We start from the raw sequence: 19,098 nt of genomic DNA on the forward strand, positions 1-19,098 counted from the left end.
AAAGAAACATGTTGCTTTTATGCAACAGGACTTAAACATCTTGAACTGTCAATTGCTAAGCAAAAGGAACAAGTAACAGCAATGGCATGCTGCAAGATACGTATTTATAAACAAACTGAAAATTCTCAATTGTGAAAACTTCTGATCGAATACTGGCTATCCCTTCTCATCAAAAAAGCAATGAAATGTGTGTATTTAAGACGCTATTTCATCACAAACTCAACAGTCACTTTTGGACCAAAGGATAAGTTCCCAGTTTGCTGGACACAGCAAAGACTCTATTGTTCCTTCAGGGCATGTGTGTACGAACACTGCCTAAAGGTAAACAGGAAAAACGACTGGGAAAAAAAGTTAGTATAAATACTTCTAAGAGCTTGAAATCATTTTATCCCAAATTCCCAACTTTGCCAAAACACTCACCTGTGTTTAGCCAATGATGGGAAAAACCCTTTCGTGATATTAGGACTGTTTGCTTTAATTATTTTGATAAGCATTGGCTTTTTATCAAGCATTACAACATTTAGGAAAAAAACTACACAGAAAGGCATGCGATGTCCTTCGGCACTGTATACACCTAAGCTTGGAAAACTACTTTTGCCCATCATGTGCCTGGCTTCTGAGACATGGATCTCACCATCTGCCCCTTTGTTTCATCTGTAGAACTCAATTGCACTGCCCTGAAAAAGAGATTGAAGTCTTACATTCACCGTCTCTTTCTGAAGCTGCACAGGGGCTGCTTTTCAAAAGACAATGGGCATGCAAAAGATGCTACAAGATCTTGGCTTTTGCCCTGGCTTGACAACTCCCATCCTTTTCTTTCTTTCTGCTATCTGCAGTTTCCTCTGCACAGCCTGGCAGCTGGAAATATTTTTGTGGTCCTCAAACTGGAAAACACTTCATAATAATGAATAATGATCTCTTAAAGATTCTGCACAAAGAAAGTAATCCATATATCTCCAAAACTTCACTCTTCGGGCCCCCCAAAAATGCAGTTTTCTTGCAATAACAAAATTATCCAAAGGAATACTTTTTGTCAGCATTGACAGGGTACCAAAGGAGTAAATCTATGCAAACAGTTGCTACAGTGGACTTTAAGGAATACCATTTCTATCATTTCTGTGTAATAGCCGAGGAAACTAGCGCAGAAGCATCCTTAGGAACATGCCTGGGTTATTCTAGATCTGTTCTAAAGAGATCAGATCAATGACCATGATGTAATAGCAGCTGAGGAAAAGTGAAAAGATAAGAGCTTCAACACTGCAAATGACGGGAAGAGAATTAATCTTCTGATGTGGTGTTTTGTTGATTCCTTCGTCTTGTCATGTACAGCAGAAATAATGTTTGTAGGATTAGAGCAAACTCAGAGCAAACAACTCTTACTATTATTAAGCATCTCAACTTCAATTTGATGCTTCATCATCTGCCAACTTCCCACATCAAAAATGATATTTGTATGTATTTGAAACAAAACAAAAACAAAATATCAGCCCACAATTTAAAACACCTCTTCAACATGTTAGAAAAGTAAATTCAAAACGTCACTGAAAATAAAGAGAAAAAAAAACCAAAACAAAACAACTGTCCATTGCTCATACACAATAATTAATTTCCATCGGGGTCCTTATTATACATTAGTTTTTATGGAGCAACAAAACACAACTGCATTCTATTCTTTAAGCACATTTTCTGCATATTCCAGAACAGTAAAGGCTGCAAATATGTGTAAAGCATAATACACTAAATGTATTCTATATTATGGGTCCATAATACAGAATGCAAATGATTCTGACTAAGCATTCACAGGAGACAGTCTTTAGGGTGCATGCTGTGAATGTATATTATGAATAATGCATACAACTGGGCTAAATCTTAATGAGTCCATTGACATCCTATGGGGTCCACAGGAGCTTCAGATCCCAAAGCATGTCAGTGGCATATTACTCTCCTCTCTCACTTCATTTAAGAAAAAAAAATATTTTATTAAAACAAAGGAAATTTTAAAAAATAAAGTAAAAATATTAAAAAGAAAAAAGAAAAAAGGAAAAAAAACACTTAGGTGTTATTTAACCCTCTTATGACCGCAAATGCAGACACAGGCACGAACTCTGACTTCCTTTGCCTTAATGCACATAGATGTTCCACGCTAAACCAGTGATCTGCATAACATTTCCAGCATTGCATCGGGTGCAAGACATGACTTGGTCCTCTTTCCCAAATCAGTATACAAGGGGGCTTCCCCTCATGCACACATGAGAGAGGATAAGAGGTGACAAGCTTCCCAATTATATTTGTCTCCATTCTCCTTCCTGAATCCCCAGATACCTAAAATGCAATAATTAATGTATAAGGAGACTGCAGAACACATGGGAGAAAAAAAAACCACACATTTTTACTGTTTACTAGTCAGAACTACTCCAAAGAAATGCTAAAGGACATTGGCAATGCGTGCAGTTGTGAGGACCAAATAACCCATGAAAAGCGCCTGGTATTTACAGCTTATAAGTACAAAAATGCAGAAGAAAAAAATTCCACCTCTTGAGTGAAACTGTAAGGTTGTACCGTTCTATATGAGTGCACAAGTATACCAGATTCACTAGGAAAAAAAAGTGTTGGCATTGAGCCCCAGCTCCACTTAGAAGTGTGAAGATAGTTTCTGTGTGTCATGCGCTTGGAAATAAATTAGTAGGTTTTTCCTATAGCACAAATATGAAGAAAAAATAACTGATTAAGCTCCTGTTTACTTATGGTTATAAAAATAAAATTACTTTGAAATCATGCAAATAGCTATTAATTAATTTTTGCAACACCCAAGTGCGATGGTAAGCCTGTGTGTCCTTGAACATATGAGAACTGAGGAAGAAAGCATCACAGGACTTGCCCAGGCTGTGGCAGAGCATGACCACAGCTCACACCCGCCACGCTCTCCACCATGCATTCACTCCTCTAAGCTCAGGTTGGTGAGCACTGTTTGCTTCACGACTACTTCTGGCCTCAGCCAGGCAACAGAGGGCCAAAGCCAGTACAGCCCAACAGGAGCGTCGATGAAGTCAATGGAATAAGCCCTATCAGGAGGCAGAGCACTCTGCTGTACCCATGGCCGACCACATCCATGTTTTGGCACCTGAGACTGCCAGACACAAGGAGCCAGGAGCACCAGGAACTCCCCTATCCAACAGCTGAGCAGCAATGTCAAGCCATCTTCCCTCTGGGCACCGCCAACACAGGAGGTGGAGAGAGTGGAAAGGACATATGCCAGTGGGCTGCGAGGCAGGGGCTGCTCAATCCATGGGGCAGGAGGAGGAGGACAGGTTTGGGACAAGCTCCACACCATAAAATTCCATACAGAAAAAGCAGGGAAAAACAGCAACTGCTTGGAAACTGTGAAACACGAGCATTTTTCGTGTTTTGTTAAAATCTGTCCTTTCCTCTCATGTGTGTTTCCAATGGAAAATCAATACTAAATAGGAAGAAACTATCCGGGCGCTCAGTAAGCGTTTCTGATTTCCAAAACCTTTTCATTTTAAATAACAGCTTTTGTTTTCCCTGTTTGCACTTCTTACAGCAAAGAAACAAAAATGCAAACATAACTTTTTGTATATGAAAACATTCAACAAACAAATTCTTGAGGAAAGCAACTGATGAAAACAGTTCAACTGGATCTGCAGCAGAATCTGGCATGAAACGTGCACAGAGAGAGCAGGGACACATGCACGCCGATCCTTGAACGTCGCTGCCTGCACACTGAAGCAGGAAAACACGCTCTCGTTTTACTCAATATTCTTTTCTTTTAATGACAGGTGAAAGTTTTGTGCAGGTACGAAATGCAACTGATTTCTTGTTGATCTGTAAATTGCCTCATAAGTGAAGAAACACACACGCGTGCATACGTATTTGACAAAGAGCAAGGGTCAGGCTCTCACAGGAACAATGCCCTCCAAGTGTTTTACTTTTGCAGCCCACCCTGGCACTACTTATACTTACTGCTAGAGATATCAGCAATTGTTTCTTTGCCTCCTCACCCCTCCCGGACACCAGAAGAATAACAGAGAACGATGTCTCTCGGTAGCACTTTCCTTCTCAGCAGGAAGCTCAGAGGTTTGTGATATCCATTTTGATACAAAACCTAAATTAGGCCTCTGGAAGTAGGTAATGCATAAAAAGAAGCATTTTTGTGCCACAAGATTATTATTATAGGTTACTGTTAACCCTTGGGAGATGGAGGTGAGTCCTGCAGCTCCCCACTGGGCTGAACATTTGCTGAGAAATCACAAGCACTGCCTAAGCAGATATTTCAGGTGTGCCTCACGATAAGAGAACGATCCTGTTGACCCATCATACCCTGATAGCTAGTTTGAGTGTAAAAGCATTGCCAGTTAAACAAAAAGGATCAGCACAGCATGTGCATACTGCTACCCTCTTGTGCTGGGGTAAGGTTTAAAGGGGGGCTGGATAGAAGGACAACTGTGGAATTCCTAATGAAAAGATAAAAAAAATACTAATCAGCATTATATCTGGGAACTATCTAAAAGACATTCTGCCTCATGGTTCCCTAAAAGTCTGCCCTGTCGCAAAGTTTCCACTGGGTCACCTATTAGAAAAAAAAACAATTTGTAGTTTGGAAGTTCTCAATCACCGGAAATGAAAGTACTGGACCTGGAAACCAGCCCAATTTATTTCAGCTTTATGCTTGTGAATCACAAAGTTATACAAGTCACAGATTAACTTTCTACCTTCCACCACCATCCCTGAAGTCAGAAGAACCAGTTCCATCGCTCAGATCCAGCAAACTCCGCTGCCATGCACTACACCACCTCCTGTTATGATACGAGTCGACCCAGCATTACTCACTGCTTGACTTGCTTCCTTAGTGAAAAGAGCCGTACCACAAATTCAATCTGTTATCAGCCTACGCAATTTAATTCAAGTTCAGCTTATCCTTAAGCACTTCTTTTCCCTTCAAACATAATGACTTCAAAGGGCTATAAACCGTGATCTTAAATGCAAAAGCAACTGCATGTCACTAAGTTTCCCCTAAACTGAAATAAATATTTCAGTAAACTATGGTCGATAAGCCTGACAAAAGCTGAACCTTGCTACATCCTGGAAGACAAACAGGATCTCAGAGCTTCACATATCCTCCCATGCAAATCCTCACATACTGCGCACCTGTATGGACACGGAGGGAAAGTGTTCCAGTGACTTCATGTCCTGGCAAGGCGGACTGAGGCTCTCCTAATAAACATTACACTTCATAGCACCTCCATTCAAAATGCCCGACATCAGACACTGCACATCCGAGAGGAAGTCCCATGGGACAGGTGTCACTCACAAGATAACACCTGAACTGATAACCAGAGTGCAAACTTTGGTGCCCAGGTGGGCAACCATTCCCACAAACACCCCGTATCAACAGCACGGTTTGCACGAGCTGCAACACACTATTGAGCATAAGGAGCTTGCAGTCTGCCCTGGAGATTTACCTACGGCCACGCAGAGGCACAAGGAAGAAAAGACGGCACAAGTCCCCACCGCTTCTTGTCCGCTCTGCCATTAGGTCTGGCATTGCTTTTCCTAGACAGCCTTCTTTGTTTTTGCTGTCCTGACATCTGCACATTGCATTTGCAGTGTTGTGCAAGCACAACTATTTCCTAAGAGATAAACAGAGATCACCAAGCTCACAGAGCCTGACACAAACAGAATTCAGATTCGAGCCTCCCTAGGTAGCTCAGACCATCCTTTTCACTTGCAGATTTAAAGGGAACTCTGTGAGACATGAAGGGGAAAAGAAGGAAATAATCTTTGTAAAGGAATGGAAATGAAAAATCTCCCTCACTCTCCAGAGCACTTTTTTGAAAAGAGCTATTTGAATCACTTCTGCTTATAGACAGCCCCATTTCTTCAGCAATGGAAAAGCAATACAAGCTTTTTGTCATTCGATCCCCCCAAACATTTTGTAATTTCATGTGAGAGGCTCCTCACTGGGCTCACAGACAAAAGTTTGCCCACATGCCTTTTAAAGTACGTACCTGATTTCGCCTTTGTCTCCTAAGCTCTTTTCGAAGCTGCATTCCCACGAAAATGTTTGTATGCCCACCTTCCCCTCTTGTTTCTACAGTCTGCTCAGAGTGGATTCATTGCTGGGTTTCAGCAGTTACATCTCTTCCTCAATTCATGCTTCTTTTTATTTATCCTGAAGTTTTCAATGTAAAACAAACAGGAATACCACCTCCCTAAAATTACCACTATCCCACTGTCCTCCAATGTAACATTAACAAGAGACAATATTCTTTAAAGCTATGAAGCATATACTGTCCTAAATTACATTGCAGTTGCTGCCCTGAGCTCGCACATTTTTGAACAGGAAGGCTCCCAGGGATCTCTCTCTGTTCTGACTGCACTTACTGCTTTAAAATATTTTTAACCCAGACAGTGAAGTGCCAGCCTAGAAGCCCTCCATGCTAATCCTAGCCTGGGTGGCTGTTCTTAAGGGAAAGCATTCAAAAATTGTAGCAGTGCATCAACTTTGACCCTTTTCACTTAAAACATGAGACTTTTTTTTTAAGGGGAAAAAAAATTAGATTCCAGAGGGAATCACTGAACTCTGACCTGCTTAAAATTAGTTTTGTTTTAGTGCCTGCGTGGTGACTCAACAGGCCAATTTTCCAGACACTTAAGACTTTTCTGCTCCTGAAGATTCCAGTTCAAGTCCTGGACTCGCTTGCTGGGGTCGGATCAGAACACTTTGTTCCATGGCTTCAAGCAGCGAATTCCCAGATCGCCCTACCCTTGCCAGATGCTGGCATGCTTGGTAATAAGTAGGGCTGTAACCAAGCTAATTATTTCTTCTCTAAGCTGTGAGGAGTTTCGCTTGCGATACATATGTTAGACCAAAAGAATTTCCCTTCAAAATTCAGCAGTCAAGAAATGTTTATATGGCTCTGATAAACATTTCATGATAAGCTGGATTCTTTCGGGGGGGAAGGGGAAGATGCGTACTTTGGTCTTAACAGTGCTGCAAGTAACTCTCAAATAGGGTCTGGCTGAGTGTATCCGTCTCACTGGGAGTAACTGATTCGATTTTTTTAATCTGTCACAGGCATTACAAACACTAAATGAGTCACTGAAGACTCCTATGCTGTAAAAAATAGAATCACAACGCTTCATTTGCTCTTCAACAGGACTGCAAGTATGGTGCCATGTATCCAAAAGCCTTGTCAATTAACAAATTAAAAAAAAAGACATGTTATTTCTTGCAGAAAGTTAACACTTGTACGGGAGTAATAATCATCTTCAGACAGAGCACAATTGTTCTGTTTAATCTTATCCTTAATGCTATTCCATATATTTCATACCTTTCATCAAAGGCTCTCAAACTATTTAACAAAGAGCTTCAGATATCTCCTGTAAAGTAAGAAACTATCACCTCCACTTTCAGGTAGTAAGGAATTAAAGACACTCCAAAACTTTGGCCACAAAGCTGTAAAAAGCCAGACCCCGAAACAGAATCTAGGTGCTGGTCCATATTAAATGGCATCTGTTACATTTCTATCCCTGCTTCACAGTGATTACGGAAAGAAAAGCTTTGCCAACATCTATAATCACTTATTTGACAGCTGCTAACCCAACGAACATGAAAGCAATTCATACACAGTGCCCTAATCTTCCTGAATCTGATCATGTATGAACACAGCCCTTGTACTTGTTCCAGTATCGTTTCGGGTTCTTTCTCAGTAAGAATGTAGTCTTCTTCCTTTTTCGGAAAGAAAACAAGCCACTAAAAGACAGAGTTTTAACACACAGCCATCAATATGCTGTTCTTACAAATACAAAAATGTAAAACAGTAACAGTGATGCATACTGTTCTGTGTCAACAAAATGACTTTGTTTTACGCCCAAAAAACTATCTTTCAGCCTCTACAAGACAGATAGGCCTGGCCTTACTCTCACAAGATACCCACTGGGACAGCCAAAGAAAAAGAAATTCCCAACAGAAAATAACACTGCTTTCTCAGCATCCTCCGCATCCTTAACCTCAAGATCCACGAATCTCTGGTGATCACAAATAACAAAGGACCTTGAAAACATGCAGCAAAGTTAACATTTGCAAGCCTACTGCACTAAAAGCTAGCCTTCAGAACCATATTAAACGGTAGTGTCTAACGAGAGGAACTTCCAATAACGGCTGGATAATGCTAGTGTACAGGAGTTCATTGCAGACGGTTGACTGTGGCTCCTCAGGCTGAGGAAACCTACCAAACCACCAGAGCACTTCTAGCACTGAGCCTGCTGAGAGTGGAACATGAGGACATTACGAATTCCCACTGTGCCTTCAACAAAGGAGAGCTGGCACTGGGTTTAAACAATGCGAGCTAACTAGGTTGCTCATCACCTGGAAAAAAATATGTTGCTCAGAGCCTTTTGGACACAATGGCGAAGGTGAGGAAGGTTTTCTTCACTTCCTACACAGCCTGGGCTCAATACTGCAAAGAAACTTTGAGACACAGTCAGACTCAATGTCGGATTTTTGCCAGCTGAGCTCCCTCATACTTCCTCACTTTCAGGTCATCTGAATACCTTGACAACCTGCGAGGATAAATCAAGCACAGAAGGTGTTTAAGAACTACACAAACATGTCAGGTGTTTCTACAAAGCCTGCACCAAGTTATATCAAAGTATCCCAAATTCCAGATCCTTGACAAATGCATCACACCGTTTGGAAATGGTGGGCAGTGACTTCAAACACAGCCGTGCTGGCCATAAAAAAAAGGAGACTGAGTGAATCTGGGAGGAAAGTGGGGGAGAATGCACACACACTGATTATCTTTGCAGCCTCCATTCATCTGATCAGGGTCCACTCACTGAGGAGCTCTAATCTTAAGAAACTGCACAGCAACATGTTAATGCTGGCAACGGCGATCTCAAGGCTACGAAGAATTACCATTACACCCTCCTAGCGACGCTTCACACCTGACAGAAGCCTCAGAGCCTCAGCAATTCCTGCAACACGTACGTACCTTCAGATACAGCATAATGAACGGCCAGGAACCGCCATAACGACCAGGCTGAGATGCAGGCCCTGGTCCTCGCCTTGCAGCAAGCCCATGAGTGATGAAGGAGGTTTGGCCTCCCACCTGCTTCGGGCACAGCCAGAAAAGCTTTGGGCTCTTACCACACACAGCCCCTGGTTCTGCCACCAGATAAAACGCATCGCTGTGTTACTTGGAAACAGCTCCCAGCGACTGATTACTTTTTTTTTTTGAAGAAATTATTTACACTGGCTTTTGATCTTTCTCAGCACTAGCAAAAACGAGGCTCCCATTCGGCGAAGGCCTGAAGGCGTGTGCCAAATCTGAAGCACAGAAGGAGGCCCGTTGGCTACAGCAAGACTCAAGCGCTTCAAGTCAGGCACACTCATAACCACGTCAGGGCCAAAATCCTTGAGCAGCCATAGAAATGCATCCAAGGCCTGCGCTTGCTTCTGGAAACTTTATTCTCACTTTACATATAGTCAAAACCTGACAAGAGCTCACTGTCGGATTATGCAGGAAATCTGCAAGTTTCACCAAGGTGTGATCTTATGCTTTTTCACACATTATTGTATCATGCCGCGCCAGAACACTAACGTATGCACAGTTCTAAAATAGCATGCATTATTACAGCACAGCATTGAGAAATGTACTAAAAATCCAACCAGCAGACCTCCAGAGATTTGCTCCTCAGTCACTTGCAAACTGATAAGGGGGTCACAACTGCCCTTCTTAACAACAAAAAAAAGAAAACAAAACCAGCTCAGCATTCTATAGCCTTTTTCCCCATTTCTCTCTCTCTTTTAGATTAAAACTGTCAATTGTCAGATTTGTCTTTGGTCATGTTGGGGTGGGAGAGTGGGATTTAATAACATTTAACTGACTTGCTATCAAGAAGGAAACATATTTTTCTTCTCTCAAATTTGAAACAGACACTTTTTTTTTTCTGTTGGCCTACTTTCTTTTAAGTTGCTTTTCAATTATTTATGAAAATGCAATAATGCATTACTTTGCTGTGCAAATGTTTAGAAGAAGGAGATAGTGTCTTTCAAGTGAAAAAAAAAAAAACATACATGGTTACATAGGGGTTTATTTAAAAGCACTTTGCAGGTGATATTTTATATTAAAAAAAACCAAACTAATAGACTTTCACTTCCCCCCACACACGCATGCCCATTTTCTTTAAGTGATGCATTTCATTCAATTAAAAAAAAAGTCTGCAGCTCCACAGAAACACCCCACTTGTTCCTCTCCAAAGGAGGAGAGGGGAAGAGAGCTGGAAGGAACGTAAGCTCCAAATGGGAAACTGCACAGCAGGCTGAACCAAAACCTATGAAATCACTGAAAGGACTCCACACCTTCTAAATAGCAAAACCAGGGCAAAATTTTATACCTCTAGATAAAGGAAATTAATAGCAAGACCACCAGTGTTTCACTCAGATTTGTAAACAGTGTTTTGTCGAAACAGCTGTTTTTTTGAAACAGCTGTGTTCCCAAGCCCATTGAACACCAGAGAAGGCTGATCACTGAACTTCCTTCCACTTCTCTTGAGGTCCCACGTGGACACATGCTCAAGTGGATGTACCTTCCAAAGGGTCACCACCTCTGGGTTTTAGCACCAGTCATCTAAAACAAATAGCATAGTCTGCTCTGACGGCAGCAGGTACAGAACTAGGCCCATAATGCTCACCTCCCATGTCCTAATCTCTGCAATGTACCTTGTAAGTATCCACATTATTGTCCTGGTATTGAATCAGGAAAAAAAAAAAGCCTACAAGCATTAAAAAACAAATGCATGTATTCAACAGCAACACAACACAAACTGAAATGCAATTAGAGACAGACAACACAGCGGAACAACCCAAAAGCTGTGTGGAGAGACTATGGCACCTCCATCCCTGAAGGCTTCCAACCACCAGCTAGATGAAGCCCCATCTGGCCTGATGTGCTGTACAAGGGATAGGGGGAGCCCATCCCTGCCCACAGTATCACTGCTCAGAACTGAAACCCATTTTGCACTCTCTGACAACAACGCAGGGAGAATTTAGGAAACAAACTTTTTTTCCTTTTTTCCTTTCATATGAATGACTTCAGCACCTCAATCTCCCAAAAGGTCAAAAGGGTGCCTACCATTCAAGGTACCTTCAAAACAGAATTCTGGCTGCACTGAAATCTGAGTTTTCTAACCAAGCATTGCACTTATGCAAATACTCACATTCTGCAGAGTTTAAGTGAACTAAGCCATATACCTCAAGTTAAGTATAGACTTACATACTCTTCCTCATTGGGGCCATATAAGACAGCTCTCCAATTCAAATATTCTGAGTGAATTAGAAAAGGGAAATGAAAAGATAGAGACATTTCCAAACACCCTAAGATCAGAAGGAACAAGATGTAGTGACTGATAAAATTAATTATATTGAAGCTGTATGGTTATACAAATAAAATTTTCCTTCTTATACATGAAAACAGTTTAAACCCAAGGAAGGCAGAAAGTAAAATATTGTATGAATTCCTAAATCTTGGCACAACTGTGCAACAGTTATAACCTCTTACTGCTACTTCTTTATGCTGTATTTGTGTGCTCTGCAGGGGTGCTCAGGTGCCAGACTGCTGCTGGTATTTGTGCTGTTTTGTCTGCAGTGGAGCACCTTAACCTCCAATACATTTTTAAGGATCAGAGTCTCTTGGTTTCTCCATTTCCCTCCTCATTTCAGTTTGATACTTCTCACTAGGAACCACTTTCTGTACCAGCACAATGCACCAGTCACTAAAAGAACAGGGAAAAACACAATAGAAGGTGTAAGGCTGTATCCTACTCTTCCTCTGCCCCATTTCTTATTGTAAAAACATGGATTTTGCTACCCTGTCTCAGTAAGCGAGACATTGGCCTAATGGCATTTAGTGACAGGGGGCAAGCATCCCCCTGGTCAATCACTGCCCTGATGGAGAGAGGCCTTTGGTTTCACAAAGGTTCACAAACAGGTCAGTTGCCTTTCTCACACACTAAATTCACATGTGCGTAGTTGCACACATTCATCAGCATTTACTCATTTGCAGTCTCTCATGAGTTAATATTATTCCTCTACACTTACAAAACTTCCATCATTCCATCCACACCATTACTTACCTACGGCAACCCTGTCTGGAGGAATGCCTCCTTATATTTCAGTTGTCATCTGGAAACTGTTTCACAGAAGAAGTGACCAGCACCTCAGTAAATTCTGTTCCAGCTCTGTCATTTCCAACTACCAGCAGAAGGCACGAAGCCGATGGCACCAAGAGGTTCCAGGGAGAATTACAAAACTCTCCCTACACGTGTGAGTACTGATTGAGTAATCTATGCTTGGCTTGCAAACCTGAACTAATGAATTGTCCCAGATCTGTTAATCTCAACCACAACGCACTTAACGTGCCGCGGTGCCGCAACGCAAACGCTCGGTCGCAGGAATCAGAACAAATCATTTATTTTGCTCAGAATCAGACTGCCCTGCTTCTGGCGGCCAGCTGCATATAATGACAAACATAAAATCAACCAGAAGCACAGAAAAGAGCTCAGTCTCTCATATAAAACACAAACTTCTCCCACACTTGAATCGTGAACCAGAATATTGCATTAACACACCCACTTTCCTGTGGTTCCACAAACTTAGATATCTATTTTGCATATCCTTCAGAGCAGATGCGTCCACTCTATCATTGCATGGAAGTGTAATCGACACATATATTTCCTTTTTTCTTATCATCTATGCATTTGCCTATATTTTGGCACGAAAAGCCTCATCTTTAACACCATGGCATAAGGAAGGATCCTATTTCAGGGAAAGCACACTTGTATCTCACTGGCTGTACGTGCACAGAAGGCATGTGGAATGGCCACAATGGGTGTCCTTGCATGGAACCTTTCTGTCCCCAAGCTCCCTACAAAGCAGGTGTACGAGAGACTCCACCAGCGTGAGCTGCTGGATGAATCGCTGCTACAGAACAGGTATTTTCTCTGTACTTTTAAATAGCTTTTCAATACGGAAGTCAGTATCTGTTTTTAATCCAGGCTGCTCTGAAATCTATTGCACTTCCCGAAAACTACTCCACTCCTAATTTTCTTCTGATTTCTAATCGTTTCTGATTTTTTCTACGTATAAATCTGTTCCATTAGGCCTAATCTCCTGCAAAGTCGGTTGTAACATGAAAATGGTGTTGCTGGCTAAGAGAAGCAGCTCTTCCATCCACTGACCAGAGACACAACTTTAGCCCCACAACTCTTATTTTGCCTTTTTTCTTTTTTTAAACAGACTGTAAAATTAACTTTTAGTTCCTTATTAAGTATTTAATTGGTTAGCTGAGGATTACAACTGTGTCCCCCAGCCCTCTTCATGAAGCTAAAAGCTCACTCATACAGAAAGATTTTATAGCAATGCAAAAGGATGATTCCACAGCCCTAGTTTAGAGTTTGAACCAGTTTAATTAAATATGTGTTTAGGCAGACTGCTAAAAGACTCAGCATGGCGCTCAGTTGAATTTGAACCTGTACTATACACTCACTCCCTATAGAAACCACAAACCTGTATGACAACCAGCTCAAGGCTTCCAAGTAGCATGAGTGAAACTGAATTTTGCCCCCATTCCTCAAAGATGTTAACAAAACAACTTCTCAAAGCAGGCAGCCATCACCGCTCTGCTATAAGCAGGCAGCTTCACTTTGACCCACCTGTTCTCTTATAACTGAGGTTCAGAATTGCACTGAAGTTTTAAATTAAACTGAATACATTAGAATTACCTACATTAAGAGAGACCAGGAAAACAATTTTACTAATAGTAAATAGTCATACTTAAAGCATTTCCTTGGGAACGAACCAGTAGGGGCAAGTGTTCTAGGCAGCAAACCTAAGCCTAATGAAGAGCCTTCCAAGAGCCTTTAGACTCATTTCAAGTAGAACCTGGACCACTCCTCCATAGACCAGCAGAGTACAAAATGGAAATCACCTCTCCCAAGGGATGTGGTTTTATGTGGGTTGTGTGCTGTCAATCAGTGATACTCACAATAACATAGTGCAATGGACAGCTGAGCCTGCTGGGTTTCAAGCAGGACACACTCACAACCAAAAAAAGCAGGTGTTAAGTGTTCAGTGTGTCCTTTATCAGAGTATTAACAGAGCATTAACACAGCACAGGCTTCCCCCTGTATTTCAACAAAAGCCATTCAAAAGATTGAGTACTCATGCACAGAAATATGATTTTAAACTGTATGAGTTTTTTTTTGCTTGAGGAAGCTGAGCAGTAGTAAAGAGTACTGCCTTTATAAAATAACTTTGACCTGCAGTTTTCAGGCAATTCTTTTCCTTGAAATATAGGTAAATACTCTTTTTTGAAAAACAATAATCAGAGAATACACGTTAGCTTTGTCACCAGGATTTCTTTTTATTTAAAAGAACAACAGGAAATGGGACAAGGGGAAAAAAAAGACTTCTGTTAAAGGACAATTCTCTGAAGGGTCTTTTAGCTGGCAATTGTCAGCATTGCTCAGGGCCAATGGATCAAATTTAAGTCTAAAAAGTGCTGATGGTTGTATGAGTCATCACAGTAGGAGCTGGCGCTCCGGGCCACTCAAGTTCAATTTTTGGTGTTACCACGGGGTGTAGGAACTGGAATCTTGGTGAGCAAAGATTTACTTGGTATTTGATGCACTGGGTAAGTGGTATTCTTAAAATCACCAGCCTCCCAAGCAGCTAGTAAGCCAGCAGGAGGTTAGTAGGAAGAGAAAGTAATTGTCCTTTGTGCCTCTGAAAATAGCCAACATTAAAGGATCCTCTTATGTATTACCTGAGTCTCAATCTACGTTTGCAGCTCAAAGAGAAAGGAAAAGGCTGAAGTGGACGGAAAATAAAGCTGTCAGAAATATTAGAGGAGACCCTCCTCAAGCTGTCATGAAGCATACAGTCTCCTCATCTGGAAACGTGTGCAACTACAAAGGATGTGCACTCTACAAGCAATACAAACTCGTCTGAACAACACACTTCCATTTACAGAACGTACTGTGTGCGTGCCTTGTGTCCACTATGTTCCTGAAGAGGCCAGAAACACAGGCAAAGGGTCTGCAAGAATGACAGTCTTACACTTCTTCATGATGTCCATCACCAGAGCAAGCGTCACGCAAACTTGAGCTACTTTAACAGGCTGCACGCATGCACTCTGAAATCCACTGTGTCTGCAGCCTCCACTCTCCACAAAATGCCAATGAAGGAGCAATTGCATCATAAGACAAGTGGGAGTGACTGCAGAGCTTTGGTCTTGACCTGAATATTCTTATCTGTTGTTAAATTTCACAAACGGAAACAGCTCTTGCTTTAAATTCCCACAGTCCCACAGTTTGGTCACGGATCTAAAAGGAAGTTTTCCTAATCTGAGCTAAGCATGCCATGAAAGAGGAAAAAAGCTCCCAAAAGCTCACAGCACTTCAGCACAACCAAGCAGGATTGTGTTCTTGTTTCAGGCTTACGTTAGTACACTGCCTAAACCAGATCTGTATCTGGATAATGGATCCTGATTAATTAGACCATTCCTACTGTTTTGAATAAATGCATCAACAAAATTGAAATTATAAAAAAAAGAGTTTCCAGGACAGGAGACTTCACAGACTCCACAAAGGCCACTCTTTCGGCCTAAGGCCCCACTGCCCGCTTCCTTCACAGGCAACTTTTCCACTGCCTTCAGGGCAAGTTGGGCTGTGCCCTTCAAAGAACAGGAGAGGGTTCTTACGTAGGAAACAGTGAAAAATCCTCTTTGCTAACGGGAAAAAATCCTTACAGTAATAATATTTAAAGTATCTGTTTACAATGGTCAAAAAATATGACAGCCTACAACGGCATCACAGCAGCGCTCTGGCAATACTGCAGCAGACTGTTGTATTTTTAGAAGGACTGTTCATTTACTTTCTCCTAAATGCTGGAATTCTTGTTTTTCACCAAACGCCCTGTTTGTCGGCGCATCCGTATGCCAACATCTCAGTGTGCATCCCAGGGTAAGGACGAGCAGCAGGCAGAGACAGGGCTCCTGCGCACACACTGCACACAGCAGCGCCTCAGAGATGCCAAGTCTCCATCTCCTCCTGTGCTTCATGTGGTGACAGCTAGCTCACAAACCTTCCTGCAGCATAGCAGCGTATTTTCACCACAAGTAACAGAAAGCTGCTGCTCCTGAGCACCAAGGAACTACCCCACTGCACACAATGCAGAGCTTAATAGGATTGCTCCACCTAACCGGTTTTGGCAGGCAGCACGCAGGGCAGAGGCACACAGCAAGATGCATGTTTAAGCCCTCCTGTGTATTCTCATCATACTGGCACTTGAAATGGATCTTACCATTTCTAAACTCACGAGCAAAGTACCTGCCCACCTAACAGGGCAGCAGTGAGCTGCTACCACAGGATCACAGCAGCACAGCTGTAGTCCTTAAGAGCCCCTACAGCTGGAGCTCGGGCAGACGCCGACAGAACTCGCATGCTTTTCCTTCTAAAAAGCACACATAGCTTCCATCCCTTATAAAAACACGGAGTAGGCAAAATGAGATACATGTGCACACACATGTTAACTGAATTAACTTGAGGCAGTCGATACATCCCGAACGTCCATCTGTTTACAAAAGACACTTGTGGCTTTCAAGTCTTGTGCTCCTTCTAGTGTAATTCTCAACCCAAACAGTTTACGTTCAACCGGAAGGCTCTGCTGCAGGGTTTCCACACATAATGGCCACGTGTTTATCGGGTTCTCGTGTTTGAATTATGTCAGAATAGCCGCGCTACCCATTCACGGAACGCACCGAATCGATGCCAGCCTTTCCCATTTCAGCTGGAAAGCCTCATGAAGCAAAGCTGGGAACAGCCTTGTCAAATGGGATAGCTAACAGTAACAAAAAGCTCCCGGTTCCGCAGCTGTGAACTCTATTTTCAGGCCAAAAAGTCCACTTCCGTAGCAGTGCCATACTTCTCAGTACCGGGTGGGACCGAGGGGATACGGAGCAGCAGTGGGTGCAAGCAGCTGCTCTCAGGTGCCTCCAAGTGATAAAGGCTGCAAAGAACTTGGTACAGCCCCTCGTGTGAGAGAAACTGCCTTCTGACCTGAGAGATTCACTTCGGCAGGGCTGCAGGCTGCCAGCTTTCTTTGCATGGGGATGAGGGAAGCCGGGACACACCGCCTTACTTTAATTCCAGTAGCGCAACCAGAATAAAACTTCACGTTTTTTCCAGCTGACTTCTGCTTCGTACTCCATTCTTTGACAGAGATGGAGCAGAACGCGTCTCTGCAGCTCGATCCCTCTTCCCCCTCTCACTGCGGGGTATCCCTGGAGCTGCGCGGGGGTCTCCCGCCCCGGAGCGGCGCTCCCCCGTGCCCGGCGCTCCCGCCCGCCCCAGCGCGCCGCTGCCGTGCGGATGGCTGCGATGTCGGACGCCTACAGATCTCCCACGTGCCTATTTCGTTGGCCTGCTGGCTTATAAAAAAATAAATAAATAAAAAATGCCTAGGGGCCATTATTCATCAGCAGCAAGAAAACAAATCGCTCTTAGACCTACTCCTCTCGCAGATTCCCACACTTATTACTCAAAATCCCACAGCTTCCCATTGGCTCTACCCCTGACCAAAGTACAGCGCCGCGCAGCATGCCATCCCCGGGGAAAAGCCGGTCACGTTCCTCCCGACGGACGGCTCCGCTCACTCCGGGCTCAAAACGAACCCCATAACTTTCCCGACGCCCCGCTCTGCCGCCGCCCGGGCTGCCGACTCCCAGCCTCAGCCGCCGGGCGCGGGCAGGACGAGTTGCGCCCAACTTCGGGCACGAGGCGCGGGGCCGCGCTGACAGCCGCCCCCCGCCCGCGCCGCCCGCCCGGCCCCGCCGGCAGCCCCGGGTTGCAGCGGCGCTGGGCGCGCACCTACCCGCGGTCCGCCGAGTGTCCTCCGGGCGCGGCTGGGACCGGGGGACGGGCGCTCGGCCACGTGCTGCCCTCCTTCCCCCCGCGCTCCTTCCCCCCCTTCCCTCGTTCTGTGTGTGTCTCTCTCTCTCTCAAGGACGAGGTGAAATCCCTTTGCTGGTCATGAGGCGGCTTCAGAGACAAACAACACAATGCGAGTGCCAATAACAAAAGGCAAAAAAAAAAAAAAAAAAAAAAGAAAGAAAAAAGAAGAGAGACCGGGAACAATGGGGGAGGAGAGGCTCTCGGCGCGGTGTCTGGCCGCCCCCGGCACCCCGAGGAGGAGAAGAAGAAGGAGGAGGCAGGCGGCGGTCCCGCCGCACGCCGGGGCTCCCTCGCAGCCGCCCCGCGCCCCCTCCCCGCGCGGCCGCCGGAGTGACGCGCGCCGTCCCCGCTCGCGGCCGCTGCCGTCCCCATCCCTCGGGCGGGGGGCGGGCGGAGCGCGGCGCCTCGGAGCCTCCCCCGCCCCGGGAACTTGGCGCGGAGCTATCGGAGAGCAGCGCGCGGCGGGAGCCTCGGGGGTGCCCGCCGGCCGCCTCGCCCCGCTGCCCGCTCGCGGCTTCCACCCCCGGTTTCCGGCATCCCGCGCCGGGCGCACGTGCGGGCCGAGCGCCGGGGAACGGAGCGGAGCTCGAACTTCGGGGCCGCTCCGAACGGCTTCCTCTGACGGCCGCCGCCGGGGTCCCGCAGCGCCCCCCGTGCTGCCCCGCAGCTCCGCGTTACCTCTTGGCCGCCTTCTCCCCCCGCCGCTCGTCGCGGGGCCCGTCCCGCCGCGCTCGGGGCTCCGCGCTCTCCTCCCCGCCGCCTCTCCGTTCGGACCGCCGAGGGGAAGCGGCCCCGTTGGGCGCGGGAGCGGCGCTCGCCCCTCGATACCTGCGGCCGCCCGCGGCGGCCCGTGGGCAGCGGGGAGAGCGGGGCTGCGTTCATCTCCGCGAGGGCGGCCTTATCTCCTACAAATATGTGATCCTGGGACACGTCCAGTAATTAACGGGAACAATCAAACAATCTCGCTGCCTTCTCGGGGATTTAAAAAGTCATCATCTGGAATTCATGAGCGTTACAACCTTTTTTTTTTTTTCTTTTTTTTTTCTTTTTTTTTTTCCCTGCTTG

At 44.6% G+C, this 19,098-nt stretch overlaps 1 protein-coding gene across 2 annotated transcripts in view; it reads right to left on the minus strand.

Moving 5' to 3' along the window:
* The window catches only part of SOX5 (SRY-box transcription factor 5), a 637,700-nt gene extending 619,555 nt beyond the window's left edge, over positions 1 to 18,145 (minus strand). Inside the window, exon 1 of one of the 2 annotated variants that reach the window (XM_052690772.1) lies at positions 17,954 to 18,145. The gene's annotated coding sequence lies outside the window, so the exon portion shown is untranslated. Of the gene's footprint in view, positions 1 to 6,026; positions 6,451 to 17,953 lie in introns of those variants that run through there. The other variant, XM_052690776.1, reaches the window with a different exon arrangement.
* Positions 18,146 to 19,098: the final 953 nt, after the last annotated feature.

This window comes from Tympanuchus pallidicinctus, unplaced genomic scaffold (assembly GCF_026119805.1).
Source record: "Tympanuchus pallidicinctus isolate F22 unplaced genomic scaffold, pur_lepc_1.0 scaffold27, whole genome shotgun sequence".
Lineage (NCBI taxonomy): Eukaryota > Metazoa > Chordata > Aves > Galliformes > Phasianidae > Tympanuchus > Tympanuchus pallidicinctus.